Raw genomic sequence first — 14,144 nt, forward strand, 5'->3', positions numbered from 1 at the left:
GATCTTGAAGCAACCCTGAAAAGATGCACTGCTCTTGCCTTTATTATTTTCATTTTACAGATGAGGAAACAGACTTAGATAGATGAAGGGACATGGAGAAGAGATGGATGACTGGAGAGAAACATAACATTGAGGATAAAAAAGAAAGGCAAAGGAGAGTCCTTGCTCACAAGGCACTCAGAGTCTAATGGAGGAGACAACATGCTAACAATAAGTAAGTGAGATATACAAAGGATAAATTGGAAGTCTTGCAGAAGGTGGGTTTGAGCTAAGTCTTGAGAGAAGCCAGGAAGCAGAAGTGAGTAAGGCACAGATGAGACGATGTCTCTAAAGCACATTATAAACCTGGAGGTGTCATGCAAACATCAGTGATGCTATCAATCAGGAAGGGAGACTCAAAGACATGAAATGATTCACCAGGGATCCAATAATTCATATGTTGCAGAGTCAGAACTGAGACCCAGGACCTCTGATTCTTCATTCAGTGCTCTCTCCTTTACCCCTGCTAACTAACAATCATCTCTCTAAAAGCCTGGGTATCATGTTAGTGGGAGGGGCTTTGACCTAACTATTAATAGCCTTCCAGTGCACATTCTTACCAGACATTTCTGACTCTCAGCCCAGAATCCAAGAATTCACTGAGCCTTGAGTGCAGGATCATGGAACATCTCCAAAGGATGGAGAAGACTAAGGTTGAGGCGGGTTGGTTACTGAAGAAGGTAGAGATAAAAATAATCTCATTCATTTCCTCCTAATGGTAGGAGCTAGTCTTTTATTAACAGTGGGGGGATAAAATCAGAGTAGACACTAGGTTCTGAATAAAAATGTGTATCAGATTGAATGCTAGTGGACCCTTTCTTCCAAGACTAAGGGAAAAGACTGATTGGGCCTCAAAGTCAAAATATTTTCATAAGACAGGATTGAAGCATCAGTCTTCTGTCCCTCAGAAAAGGGGATAGGAAATTAATTTGGTATAGAAGAATGAGAAAGGGCTCTGGAATCAGAGAACCTAGGTTCAAATCTTGCTTCTGATGCTTACTACTAAAGTGATTCACTTAATTCCTCAACGTATATTCACCAAACTGGATCTTATAGAATAATATTCACAAGGTGAGAAGAATTCAAGTCCCACTACAATCATCTGACACCAATGTGGCTTTCCAACCATATCTCATATTACTACTCTTCCCATATTCTTTGGGTCAGCCAAACAGACCACTCACTGCCCCCCTTGTACATACTCAGTGGGGAAGGAGGAAGGAAAGGAAAGCAGAAGGGAAGGGAAAGAGCATTTTGAAACCACATACTTTGTGCTAAGCACTATGTTAAGTACTTTAAAATATTATTTCATTTGACCTTCACAATAACCCTGTGAGGTAAAGGCTACTTCGGTCCCCATTAAAGACAACAACAACATTTTTATTATTATTTCATTTTATTTTTCTTAAATAAAAACTATTTATTTTCCCCAATTACTTGTAAGAACAATTTCTAACATTCTTTTTGAAATTTTAAGCTCCAAATTCTGTCCTTCCCTCTCTCTCCTCCCCGCTCCCTGAGACAGTAAGCAATCAGATACAAACTATCTATGTGAAATCGTGTAAAACATTTCCATTAGTCATTTTGTGCAAGAAAACCTGAATAAAAAAAAGAAAGTGAAAACAGTGTGATTCAGCTTGTATTCAGATAGCATCAGTTCTTTCACTAGAGATAGATAACATTCTTCATCAAGATTCTTTTGGGATTATCTTGGATCGTTGTACTGCCGAGAAGAACTAAGTATATAACAGTTGATCATTATACAATGTTGCTATTACCGTGTACAATGCTCTGCTGGTTCTGTTCACTTCACTTTATATCAGTTCAGATAAATCTTTCCAGGTTTTTCTAAAATCATCCTCCTTGTCATGTCTTAAAGCACAATAATATTCCATTTCAGTCATATACCATAATTTGTTCAGCCATTCCCCAATTGATGGGCATCCCCTCAATTTCCAATTACTTGCCACCACAAAAAAGAGCTGCTATAAATAATTTTGTACAAATAGGTTCTTTACCCTTTAAGAAATCACTTTGGGATACAGACCTAGTAGTGATATTGCTGGATCAAAGGGTATACAGAGTTTTATAGCTCTTTTGGCATAGTTCCAAATTGCTCTTTAAAATTATTGGATCAGTTCACAACTCCATCAACAATGCATTAGTGTCTGTTTTCCCACATTCCCCCCAACATTTATAATTTTCCTTTCTGTCATGTTACCCAACCCAATGGGTTTGAGGTATTAATTCAGAGTTGCTTTAATTTGCGTTTCTCTAATCAGTAGCAATTTAGAGCATTTTTCATATGACTATAGATAGCTTTAATTACTTTGTCTGAAAACTTCCTGTTCACATCATTTTACCACTTATCAATTGGGGAATGACTTGTTTTCTTATAAATTTGACTCAGCTCAATATATATTTGACAAATGAGGCCTTTATCAGAGATACTTACTGTCATAAAAAATTTTCCCAGGTTTTCTGCTTTCCTTCTAATTTTTGGTTGCATTGTTGTTGTTTATGCAAAACATTTTTAATTTAATGTAATCAAAATTATCAATTTTACAATTCCTAATGCTCTCTATATCTTGTTTGGTCCTAAATTCTTCTTTAATCCATAGATCTGACAGGTAAACTATTTCATGCTCTCCTAATTTGCTTATGGTATCACCTTTCATGTCCAAATCATGTACCTATTTTGACCTGATATTGGAATATAGTATGAGATGTTGTATATCCAGTTTCTGCCATGCTGTTTTTGTAGTCTCCCTTTTACAGTTGAGGAAAATGAGGCAGAGGTTAAATGACTTGCCCAAAGTCAAATAGCTAGTAAGTGTCTGAGACAGGATTTGAAATCAGGTCTTCCTGACTACAAATCCAGGACTCTATCCACTGTACCAACCTAGCTGCTTAAGAATACTTAGTACTAGAACCAAAATGGCAGAGAAAAAGCAGAGACTAACCTGAGCTGTTCCCCAGACCCCTCTGAGCAACTTTAAATAATGCCATAAAACAATTCCGGGAGTGGCAGAACTCACAAAAGAATGGGGTGAAATAATTTTCTAGCCAAAGACAACTTAGAAAATCAGCAGGAATGGTCTGTGGAAGTGGGGTGAGAGTGGACCACAGTTCAGCATAGGCTGTACCAGTACAGACTGGGCCCCAGAAAACCAAGAACAGGCCTGGGAACTACTGAATCATTAGTGGCAAAGGCTACTTCCAGAGCTCTCAGTCCACAGATGGTAAGGAAGCCAAACAACTGATCAGAAGGAGATTATGGGGGTTTCTTTCCTAGCACTGGGGGTTTGCCCATACTCAAATCTGAGTAGCAGTCCTGGGTGGCAGCCCCAGGGTGAGAAGAAACACTCGCATACTTGAGCTTGCAGCTGCCGTGGATCAGGGGACCTTGTCACACTTCTAAGGCAGAAAAGAATGCCTTTGGTTATTCACAGACCAGAGCACAGGCTGTGAGAGGAATAAACACCTATTCTTAGATCATACATCCTTGGAAAAATTGAAAAGTTAAAGGTTCCTAGAAGTATCTTTGAAAACAGCTGCACAAAACCCCTGAAGCTTGGGATAGTGCATCCTCTACCCTGGAAGCAGAGCTCCACCTTAACAAAGAGTTAAAAGTCAAGAAGTAGACTAGAAAATGAGCAAACAACAGAAAAACTTTCACCATAGAAAGTTACTTTGGTGACAAGGAAGATCAAAACACACGCTCAGAAGAAAACAACAAAGTCAAAGCTCCTAAATCTAAAGCCTTCAAGAAAAATATACATTGGTCTCATGCCATGGAAGGGCTCAAAAAGGATTTTGAAAATCAACTAAGAGAAATGGAAGAAAAATTGGGAAGAGAAATGAGAGTGATGCAAGAAAATCATGAAGAAAGACTTAATAGCTTGGTAAAGGAGACACAAAAAAATACTGAAAAAAGTAACACCTTAAAAAATACTATGTGAAAATATATTTAATATGATTGTAAGGAGCAGCTAGGTGGCACAGTGAGTAGAGCACCAGCCCTGGAGTCAGGAGGACCTGAGTTCAAATCCAGCCTCAAATACTTAACACACTAGCTTTGTGACCTTGGGCAAGTCACTTAATCCCAATTGCCCTGCCTTCCCCCTTCCAAAAAAAAGAAAAGAAAGAATATGATTTTACATGTTTAGCCTATATAATGTTGCTTGCTGTCTTGGGGAGGGAGGAGAGAAGGGAGGGGAGAAAGGGAGAAAAAATTTTGGAACTCAAAATCTTATAAAAGTGAATGATGAAAGCTATTTTTACATGTAATTGGAAAAATTAAAATATTAGTAAGTGGGGGAAAATGTAACATCACTCTAGTAAACATATATTTTAAAGCACTGCTTAAAAATACAAACAACAACAACAAAACAGATTAGGCCAAATGATAAAAGTGGTACAAAAAACCAGTGAGGAGAACAATGCATTGAAAAGCAGAATTAGCCAAATGGAAAAGGAGGTACAAAAGCTCAATGAAGAAAATAATTCCTTAAAAATTAGAACTGAGCAAATGGGAGCTAATGACTTTGTGAGAAATCAGCAATAAACAAAGACAAAAGAATGAAAAAATAGAAGACAATGAGAAATGTCTCACTGGAAACATAACTGACCTGAAAAATAGATCCAGGAGACATAATTTAAAAATTATTGGACTACCTGAAAGCCATGATAAAAAAAAAAAACAAGCCCAGACATCATCTTTCAAAAAGTTATCATACTTTTCTTATACTGTAGATATTCTAGAAACAGAGGGTAAAATAGAGCTTGAAAGAATCCACCAATCACCTCTTGAAAAAGATCTCAAAATGAAAGCTCCCAGGAATATTATAGCCAAATTCCAGAGCACCCAGGTCAAGGAGAATATATGGCAACCAGTCAGAAAGAAAGAATCCAAGTATGTGGAGTCAAAGTGAGGATTGCACAAGATTTAACAGCTTCTTCATTAAAGAACTGGAGGGCTTGGAATAGGATATTCTGGAGGGTGAAGGAGCTGGGATTGCAACCAAGAAGCACCTACCCATCAAAACTGAGTATAATCCATCAGGAGAAAGATGGATATTCAATGAAACAGAGGACTTTCAAGCATTCTTGATGTAAAGACCAGAGCTGAATAGAAAATTTGACTTTAAAATACAAAACTCAAGAAAGGCATAAAAAGGTAAACAGAAAAGAGAAATCATAAGGTACTTAATAGGTTAAACTGTTTACATTCCTACATGGGAAGATAATTCTTGTAACTCATATGAACTTTTTCATTATTAGGGCAGTTGGAAGGAATATATATTGACAAAGAATATAGGTAAGAGTTGATGAAGGGATGATATCTAAAAAAAAAAGGAGGATGAGAGAAGAATGTAGTGGGAGGAATGGAAAAGGAGAGGGAGAATGGGACAAATCTCATATAAAACAGGCAAGAAAAGCTTTTACAGTGGAGGGAAAGGGGAGGAGGTAAGAGGGAATGAGTGAACCTTATTCTCACTAGAATTGGCTGAAAGAGGGAATAACAGACACACACCACTGGGTATAAAAATCTTTCTTACCTTACAGGAAAGTGGGAGTGGAAAGGGATAAGAGAAGGGGAAGGAATGTGATAGAAGGGAGGGAAGATTGAGGGAGTGGTAGTCAGTAGCAAAACACTTTTGAGAAGGGACAGGGTGAAAGGAGAGAGAGAAAAGAATAAACAGAGAGAGAAATAGGATGGAGGGAAATACAATTAGCAATCATAACTGTGAAAAAATGAAGCAATTTTCTCTAATGGCCTCATTTCTCAAACATATAGAGAACTGAGTCAAATTTATAAAAATAAGAATCATTCTCCAATTGACAAGTGATCAAAAGTTATGAACAGTTATCAGATAAAGTAATGAAAGCTATCCATAGTCATATTAAAAATGCCTAAAAAAAACCCTAAATCACTATTGAGGAGAAATGCAAATTAAAATAATTCTGAGGTACTACTTCAACCTATTAGATTGATTAATAGGACAGAAAAGGAAAATGACCAATGTTGGAGGGGTTATGGGAAAAATGAGATATTAATGCACAGTTGATGGAGTTGTGAACTGATTCAACCTTTCTGTAGAGCAATTTGGAACTATGCTGAAAGGGCTATAAAACCATGCATACCCTTTGACTTAGCAATAGGATGGCTAGGTCTGTATCCCAAGAAAGATTAAAAAAAACAACAAGGAAAAGGATCTATATTACAAAAATATTTATAGCGGCTCTTTTCTGGTGGCGAAGAAATGGAAATTGAGGGGATGTCCATCAACTGGGGAATGGCTGAACAAATTGTGGTATGTGATTGTGATGGAATATTATTGTGCTATAAGAAATCAGCAGCAGGATGCTCTCAGAAAAATCTGGAAAGAATTACAGAAGCTTATGTAAAGTGACATGCATTGTGTGTAAAGTAACAGCCATATTGTAAGATGATCGGCTGTGAATGACTTAGAGATTCTGAACAATACAATGATCCAAGACAGCTCTGAAGGATTCATGATGAAAACTGCTATCCATCCCCAGAGAAAGGACTAGTGTTGAATACAGATTGAAGCATACTTTTTTAAACTTTATTTTTCTTGAGTTTTTTTTGTCTATGTTTTCTTTCACAACATGACCAATATGGAAATGTTTTGCATGACTACACATGTATAACCCATATCAAATTGCTTGCCTTTTCAATGAAGGGGTTGGGGAGGGAAGAAGGGAAAGAATTTGGAACTTAAGGTTTATAAAATGAATGGTAAAAATTGTTTTTACATGTATTTAGGGAAAAAATAAAATACCAAACCAAAAAAGAAAGAAAGAAAGGAAAGAAAGAAAGAAGGAAGGAAGGAAGGAAGGAAGGAAGGAAGGAAAAAGAAAGGAAGAAAGGAAGAAAGAAAGGAAGAAAGAAAGAAGGAAGGAAGGAAGAAAGAGAGAGAGAAAGAAAGAAAGAAAGAAAGAAAGAAAGAAAGAAAGAAAGAAAGGAGGGAGGGAGGGAGGGAGGAAGGAAGAAATAAAAAGAAAGAAAACTACCAGAAAGGGGAATAAAAGAATGCCTAGTACTCTTGATATATACTATCTTTACTTAAGCCATTCAGTATGACTAGAAAACTTCCCTCTCTTTCTCTTCCTGTGTTTAATTCTCATGTAAAACCTAACTCAAATGGTTTAATTTATTTGACCTCATTCCTAACTATGGGATGTGGGCAGTTATCTCACAGGAAGTAGTATTTAAATTGAACTCTAAAGCACATATAAGAATTCCAAAGAGGTAGAGGGAGGGCATTCTTGGCAGACAGGACTACCTGAGCAAAAACATGGAGATGGGAGAACACAGTGGCTCTTTGGAGATAAAGAGCTGGCCAGTTTGGCATGAGTAGAGAGTGGCAGAGAGTCACAAGAATTTATATTTAGAAAGTTAAGGTGGTGGCAGAATATAAAGAGACTTGAATACCAGGTAAAGGAATCTGGAGATCCCCAGAAAAGCAATAAGGAGCTACTGAAGATTTTGAACACAGGATTATGATTAGGAGAGAAAATTCTGGCACCAATCAGGATGCCTTGAACTAATTTTTACCTAGAGGTCAATCCCACAGCCATTGGAGCATTTCAGTGTTCTGGTAGCTTTCTGAAGGATGAATTTGAAGGGCATGGAAGAGTAACAATCAGAGTTGAAGTCTACGCAGGGTCATAGGGGAAGTCAACACGCCATATGTAGTTGTTGTCTATTGGGCAACGAAATGGCATCAGTTGAAGGTGATACTTAAAAGAGGTCTCAACTGATGCCACCCAGAGTTACATCCTCACAAAATTCCAGTCCCAAGCCTACCTTTTCCCTGTGACTTTCCTATCCCTTTCCCTATGTCTGTTTAGTTGTAAGTCCCATAAAAGGCTTCTCTGGGATAGTTAGAGATATGCCAAATATACCCGTGGGCCTCTTCCCAACAGAACACTCATTCAGACCCATTGTGGCACTCACCCCCCAGTTCTGTGGATGAAAAATTAAAAACAGGGCTCAGGTTTCATTCCCAATGAGAGCTTAGCCTTGAAAGGCCGATGGAATCAATTACTCTGAGGCACAATTTGGATTGCTCAGGGACCGGCAACGTGCTATTGACGAGATGCTGTGTTGTCTTTAATGAGCCTGATTTTCATCTTCCAGTCAGCAGACCACAAAAGCACCTGTAAGCCAGGGTGAATGGGATGCCCTATGGTTCAGCTTGTCAGGCGATTCAAGCACTGACCGTTACCCACGCAGAGAAGCACAAGCAAAAGGGATCCATAGATTCCTTAGGGATTTCGCCACTTTCCTGTTACTCATTAGGCAGAGGACTAGCAGCAGCAGTAATAGCAGAAATTAATAACAGTGATGATAACCGACATGTCAAAGCATTTGAAGGAATGTTTAAATGAGTTATTTCATTGAGGCCTTACGACTAACTACCATGAAGTATGTATAATAGGTATTACTATGCCCGTTGTACAGAAGATCCAAATGAGGCCACTTGCCCATGGTCACATAGCCCCTACATATCAAGGCCAGAATTCAAACTTTAGCACTGATCTGCACCAAGTCAAGCTCCCTACCCATACACCACTGTACCTCTCTCTTAAAAAAAAGAAAAGCTGGTTTGCTAATACATACAGAAATAAACAGGGTTGAGTATTTGGGGCAAAATAATGATGAGAGCGAAGTCCTCTTTGCACACCCTATTCTTGAATGGAAGTGTTCTCTGTGCCAATACAGCCCATGCCCTGGCAAGTTTAGTTATCGCCATGCACACTCCAGAAATAATGCTGAGGGAAGAGCTGCTTTTCTCAGGTCTGTTGTTGGGCAGTGCTTGCTTTATATAGCAAGAGCGACCAAGCCTGCAGCTCTTCAAGGTTGATGGAAAGCTTTTCTCACAACAGCTGGTAGAAGTAAGTAGTGAAAGTATTTCTGGGCCCATTTTATAGATGACAAAACTGAGGTCTAGAATAATGAAGTGATTCACCCAGATAGGAAACTGTGTGTGTTGTTGTTTTAAAGGCAAGGTGTGGTAAAAAGAACCCTGAATTTGGAGCCAGACACCTGGCCTGAGTTCACATCTTCCCTTGGTCACCTAACAACTGCTATTTGGTAGCTGCATCACCCTGGGAAAGTCAGCCTGCTTCTGGCCCAGTGCTCAACACACAGTAGGTGCTTAATAAACGCTTGTTGACTTGACATAAAGATCAGTTTCCTCATCTGTGAAAATGCAACATGGGAGTAGCCAATCTCTCTAAAACTTGCCTTCTTATCTTTCCTTGAGTTCTTTTAGTCATTCAACAAGAACCTGTTAAGCATGTACTTGTTACGTGCCAAGAACAATGAGAGTCACTAGAAATACAAGAAGAAGAAAAAATAGATCAGCCCAAGGATCCCATGAAATGCCTGAGTGGAGCCTTGAACATCAATTCTCTAAGTCTGAATGCAGGGCTCTTATCAATGGGCCACCCTGACTCTCAGCTCTCAATGTTATGATACTAGACAGTAGTATCTGTCAGATGAAGGACCTGTTGTTGCTCCTCTCTGGACCTCATTAAGCCCTGCACCAAGGATCTGGGGCATCCAGGTGCTGCAGTGGATGGAGTGCCAGGCCTGGAGTCAAGAAGACCCAAGTTCAGCCTCAGACACTTACTGGTTGTGTGACCCTGGGCAAGTCACTTAATCCTATCTGCCTTAGTTTCCACAGCTATAAAATGAGCTGGAGAAGGAAATGACAAACCACTCCAATAACTTTTCCAAGGGATCACAAAGAGCTTTACATGACTGAAATGACTAAACAAGAAGAATATTGCATATGGTAGGTGTTCAGCTCTGTTGAGTAACTATCGCTCTCTCCTTTAAAATGTTTAAATCTATCTATACAGACATAAGTGTGTATACTGCATATAAACATATATACATATGCATATATACACACATACACACGACTACCTCAGCATTATTATCTCAGTTCAAAATCTTGACGTTTGTTCAGACTAGACAATATCTAATCGAGAGTCAATACCTGTGTAGTAAAGAGGTCATGTCATGTGGTATAATGAATACAGAGCTGAATTTCAGGGCAGGAATGTGTGGGTTCAGATTGTACCCATGACACTTCCAAAGTGTGTTACCATGGCCAAGGTGTTTATTCTCTCTGATTCTGTTTCCTTTTCTGTAAAGTAAGGGCTCAAGCTATAGGTTCTTCAGGGCCCTTTCCACCTCTAAATCTATAGTTATGGAATTTTAAGGGAGAGAGAGAGAGAGGGAGAGAGAGAGAGAGAGAGAGAGAGAGAGAGAGAGAGAGAGAGAGAGAGAGAGGGAAACAGACAGACAGAGACAGACACAGAGAGACAGACAGAGATAGAGAGACAGAGACAGAGAGACAGAGAGGGACAGAGACACAGAGACAGAGAGACACAGAGAGACACAGACAGAGACAGAGCCAGAGAGCCAGAGACAGGGAGACAGAGACAGAGACAAAGAGACAGAGAGGGACAGAGAGAGTCAGAGACAAAGACAAAGAGAGACAGAGACTGAAAGGCAGAGAGAGAGACAGAAACAGAAAGACAGAGACAGAGAGAGTTTCATGATGAAATTAATGTGGATGCCCAGGGTAAAAAATCAACTTAGAGTTTTGGGTTTGAATTTGTTTGGTTTTGTTTTAGATATGTACATAATTTAGAATCAAGGCCAGTTGACAGAGACTCAATATAAGAGAAGAGCACTGTCCTATAAAAATACTATGAGGAGGACTGAAGCTCAAAATGAGCTGAGGCTGGTGAAGGAAGCTCAGGACAACCCAAAGGGTTTTTTTGTTTATTTGTTTGGTTTGGTTTGGTTTAGTTTGTATTGTATTATTTTAGCTGGATCAGGGAAAAGAGTGAAATCAAAGAATGATGAGGACCACCATTTGGAAATGGATGGCAACTGACAGCAGAGATAAACAGAGCTGCTTGGTTTTTATTCTACTTCTCTTTTCTCACCAAAGACAATAGCCTTTCCAAAAGGAAAATAAAGAGAAAATGAAAATTGTTAACACGCAGTTGATTCTTAATATAAGTGATGAGATGCTCCAAGAACACATAGCTATTTGATGAATTCTCATTGCATGAGCAGATAAATACATCCTCAAGTAAAGAAGAGGGAAAAATGAGGTGAATCTGAACATCACTGTAAATGACATTTGAAATAGTCAAAGAGCATTGAGAAGGAGGGAGATACCACAGGGCTAGAGAAGAGCACATATCACCTTGACTTTTTAAGGGAAAAAAGAGATTCTAAACTATGACCTGGCTTATTTGACTTTAAGTGCAGCCAAAATTCTGGTTTGGACCATTAAAAAATAATTAGGAAAATCTAGAAAACAAAGCGGAGGTCACAAAGAACTGATATGGCTTCATCAAGAGGTCATGCAAGAACAACCATATTTTATTTTATGGTAATGTGACTTAATGGGTAGAGTAGGGAAATGCTGAAATTACAGATTACTTCAATGTTAACAATGTGTTTGATACAGTATCTAATTCTATTCTTGTGGCAAAGATGAAAAGATATGGGTTAGATTATAGCACAATCCAAAGGATGCAGATGTGTCAGAATGGCTGGACTCATAGAGGAGTCATTTAAGGTTAGATGTCAGTTTAGAAGGAGATCAACAATGGAGTGCTCCAGGGAATTGGACTGGGTCTTGTATTTTATACACATATGCACACACACACACATATATATGTATATGTGCATATATGTATATATGTACACGTATATTGTGTATATAAGTGTGTATATGTATAAATGTGTGTATTCTATATGTACATTGTGCATATGTGTATGTGTGTGTATATATGTGTGTGTATGTGTATACATTATATATATATATATATATACACATACACAAAATATTAACTACTTGAATAAACAAAGGCACAGATGACTTGTTTACAAGATACACAGGTGACCAAAAACTGAGAGGGGAATCCTAAGTACATTGGATAACCATCAAAAAACAAATAAATCTTGATAACCTGGAAGGCTAGACTGAAGCAAATACAATTTAATTTGAAAAAGAAACAGGTTCAAAATCAGATAGAAGAACAGAAAGGAGGAAGAGGGTGGAGGAGGAAGAGGAGGAGGAGAAGAAGAAGAAGAAAGAGAAAGAGTAGGAGAAGGAGGAGAAGAAAAGGAAAGAAGAAGAAGAAAAAAGAAGAGGAAGAAGAAGGAGAAGAGAGAGAGGAGAAGAAGGAGAGAAGGGAGGAAGGAAGAAGGAGAAGAAGGAGAAAGAAGGAAGAGAAGGAGAAGGAGAAGAAGAGAGAAGAGAGAAGGAAGGAGAGAGGAGAGGAGGAGGAGGGGAGAGGAGAAGAGAAGGAGAGAAGAAGAAGAAGAAGAAGAAGAAGAAGAAGAAGAAGAAGAAGAAGAAGAAGAAGAAGAAGAAGAAGAAGGAGGACATGTGCAACATATCAGCAGTTAGTAAATGTGGTAGCCAAAAATCATTAATGTAATGTTAAAGCTTCACTGAGAGGCAAAGTTTCCAGGAAAAAGGAGGTAATACTCCCGTTGAATTCTGACTTTATCAGAACTCATCTGTTCTGTGTACAGTGTTCAGGTGGATAGCTAGGTGGCACAGTGACTAAGATGTGGGATTCAGGGTCAGGAAGACCTGAGTTCAAATCCTACTTCTGACGCATTAACCACGTGGCCTTGGACAAATCACTTAACCTCTCTTACCCTCAGTTTGCTGTCTTTAAAATGAGGGTAATAATAGCACCTGCCCCCTGGGGTTGTTATGAAGACAAATGAGTTAACACATATTAAGTGCTTCACAAATCTTAAGGCACCATACAAGGAACTATAATGATTAATTATTGGTGTCTCAGGTTTGCACAGACATTAATAAACTGAGGAAGCTTATCCATAATTCATAAACTAGGGGAAGACATCCAGGATGGTGAAGGCACTGAATCTATTCCATACAAGGGGCAGTTGAAGGAAACTGGAATGTTTAACCTGAGGAGAGGATGGTGTCCAAGCATTTACAGGACCATCATCAGGAGGAGGGGTTGGATTTCTGTTTGGGCTCCAAAGGACCAACTTGGAGCAATGAGTGAAAGCGTCAAAGAGGCCCAAACCGATGCCACCTGGTGAGAATTTAGTTGAGGAAATTCTTGCTCATATATGGCTTGAGCTAAACAGTCTTCAAGCTTCCTTTCACTGGAAATGCTACAATCCTACAACCCATGCCCAAGATTCTGTGATTTCTCTAGTCCTCTCTCTCCAGGATGCTGAGACCCATAGTGACCACAGGTAATGTGCTCAGACAGTGTTTGTACATTAATATTTATATTAATGCTAGCCATAAATGTCCATTATTGTTTTTTATTAAGGACATAGTTATCCTAAGATCATAGTCATGAAGCTGGATGGGACCACCAGGGTTTAATCCAGCTCTCTTATTTTACAGAGGAGAAAGCTGAGATGCAGAAAGGTTAAGCATGCCAACAGGATCGTGGGCATAGATTAAGAGGGGGACGTAGAGGCCCTCTGGTCCAGACCCCTCATTTTATTTTCATTTACAGGAGAGGAAACTGAGGCAAAATGGGTAGGGTCAGAAACTGGATTTGAACCCAGATTCTTTGACTCCAAAACTGCCTCCCCAAGGGAATCACATGGTCTCTCCTATCATCATTGACATGCTATATTTGTTGAAGTAGACATTTATATTTGTGCTTCCAATGGAGACTAACGCTCATTTGAATGTGAAACTGTAGCCATTTTCCATGATCGAAATTTTAGACAATGCAAATATATCTTCTCAACAGTTAGAGATGCCCAGAGGTGGAATTGGTTGTCCTAGAAGGTAGCAATGGGTCAGCCTCACTCGAGGTCTTCCAGCAAACCATGAAACAAAATCTTGTCAGGTGAGTAATAGAGAGGCTGTGGAGTGTGTTGGGATGTGTTGGGCTTGATGGCTTCTGGGCTCACTTCTATCATTGATCATTGAATTTAAGTTAACTTTTTGCCATATAAATGTGTGTGTGTGTGTGTGTGTGTGTGTGTGTGTGTGTTTGTGTGTGTGTTCTCTTCGCCTGTGAGG

The sequence above is a fragment of the Trichosurus vulpecula genome, chromosome 3 (assembly GCF_011100635.1).
Source record: "Trichosurus vulpecula isolate mTriVul1 chromosome 3, mTriVul1.pri, whole genome shotgun sequence".
Lineage (NCBI taxonomy): Eukaryota > Metazoa > Chordata > Mammalia > Diprotodontia > Phalangeridae > Trichosurus > Trichosurus vulpecula.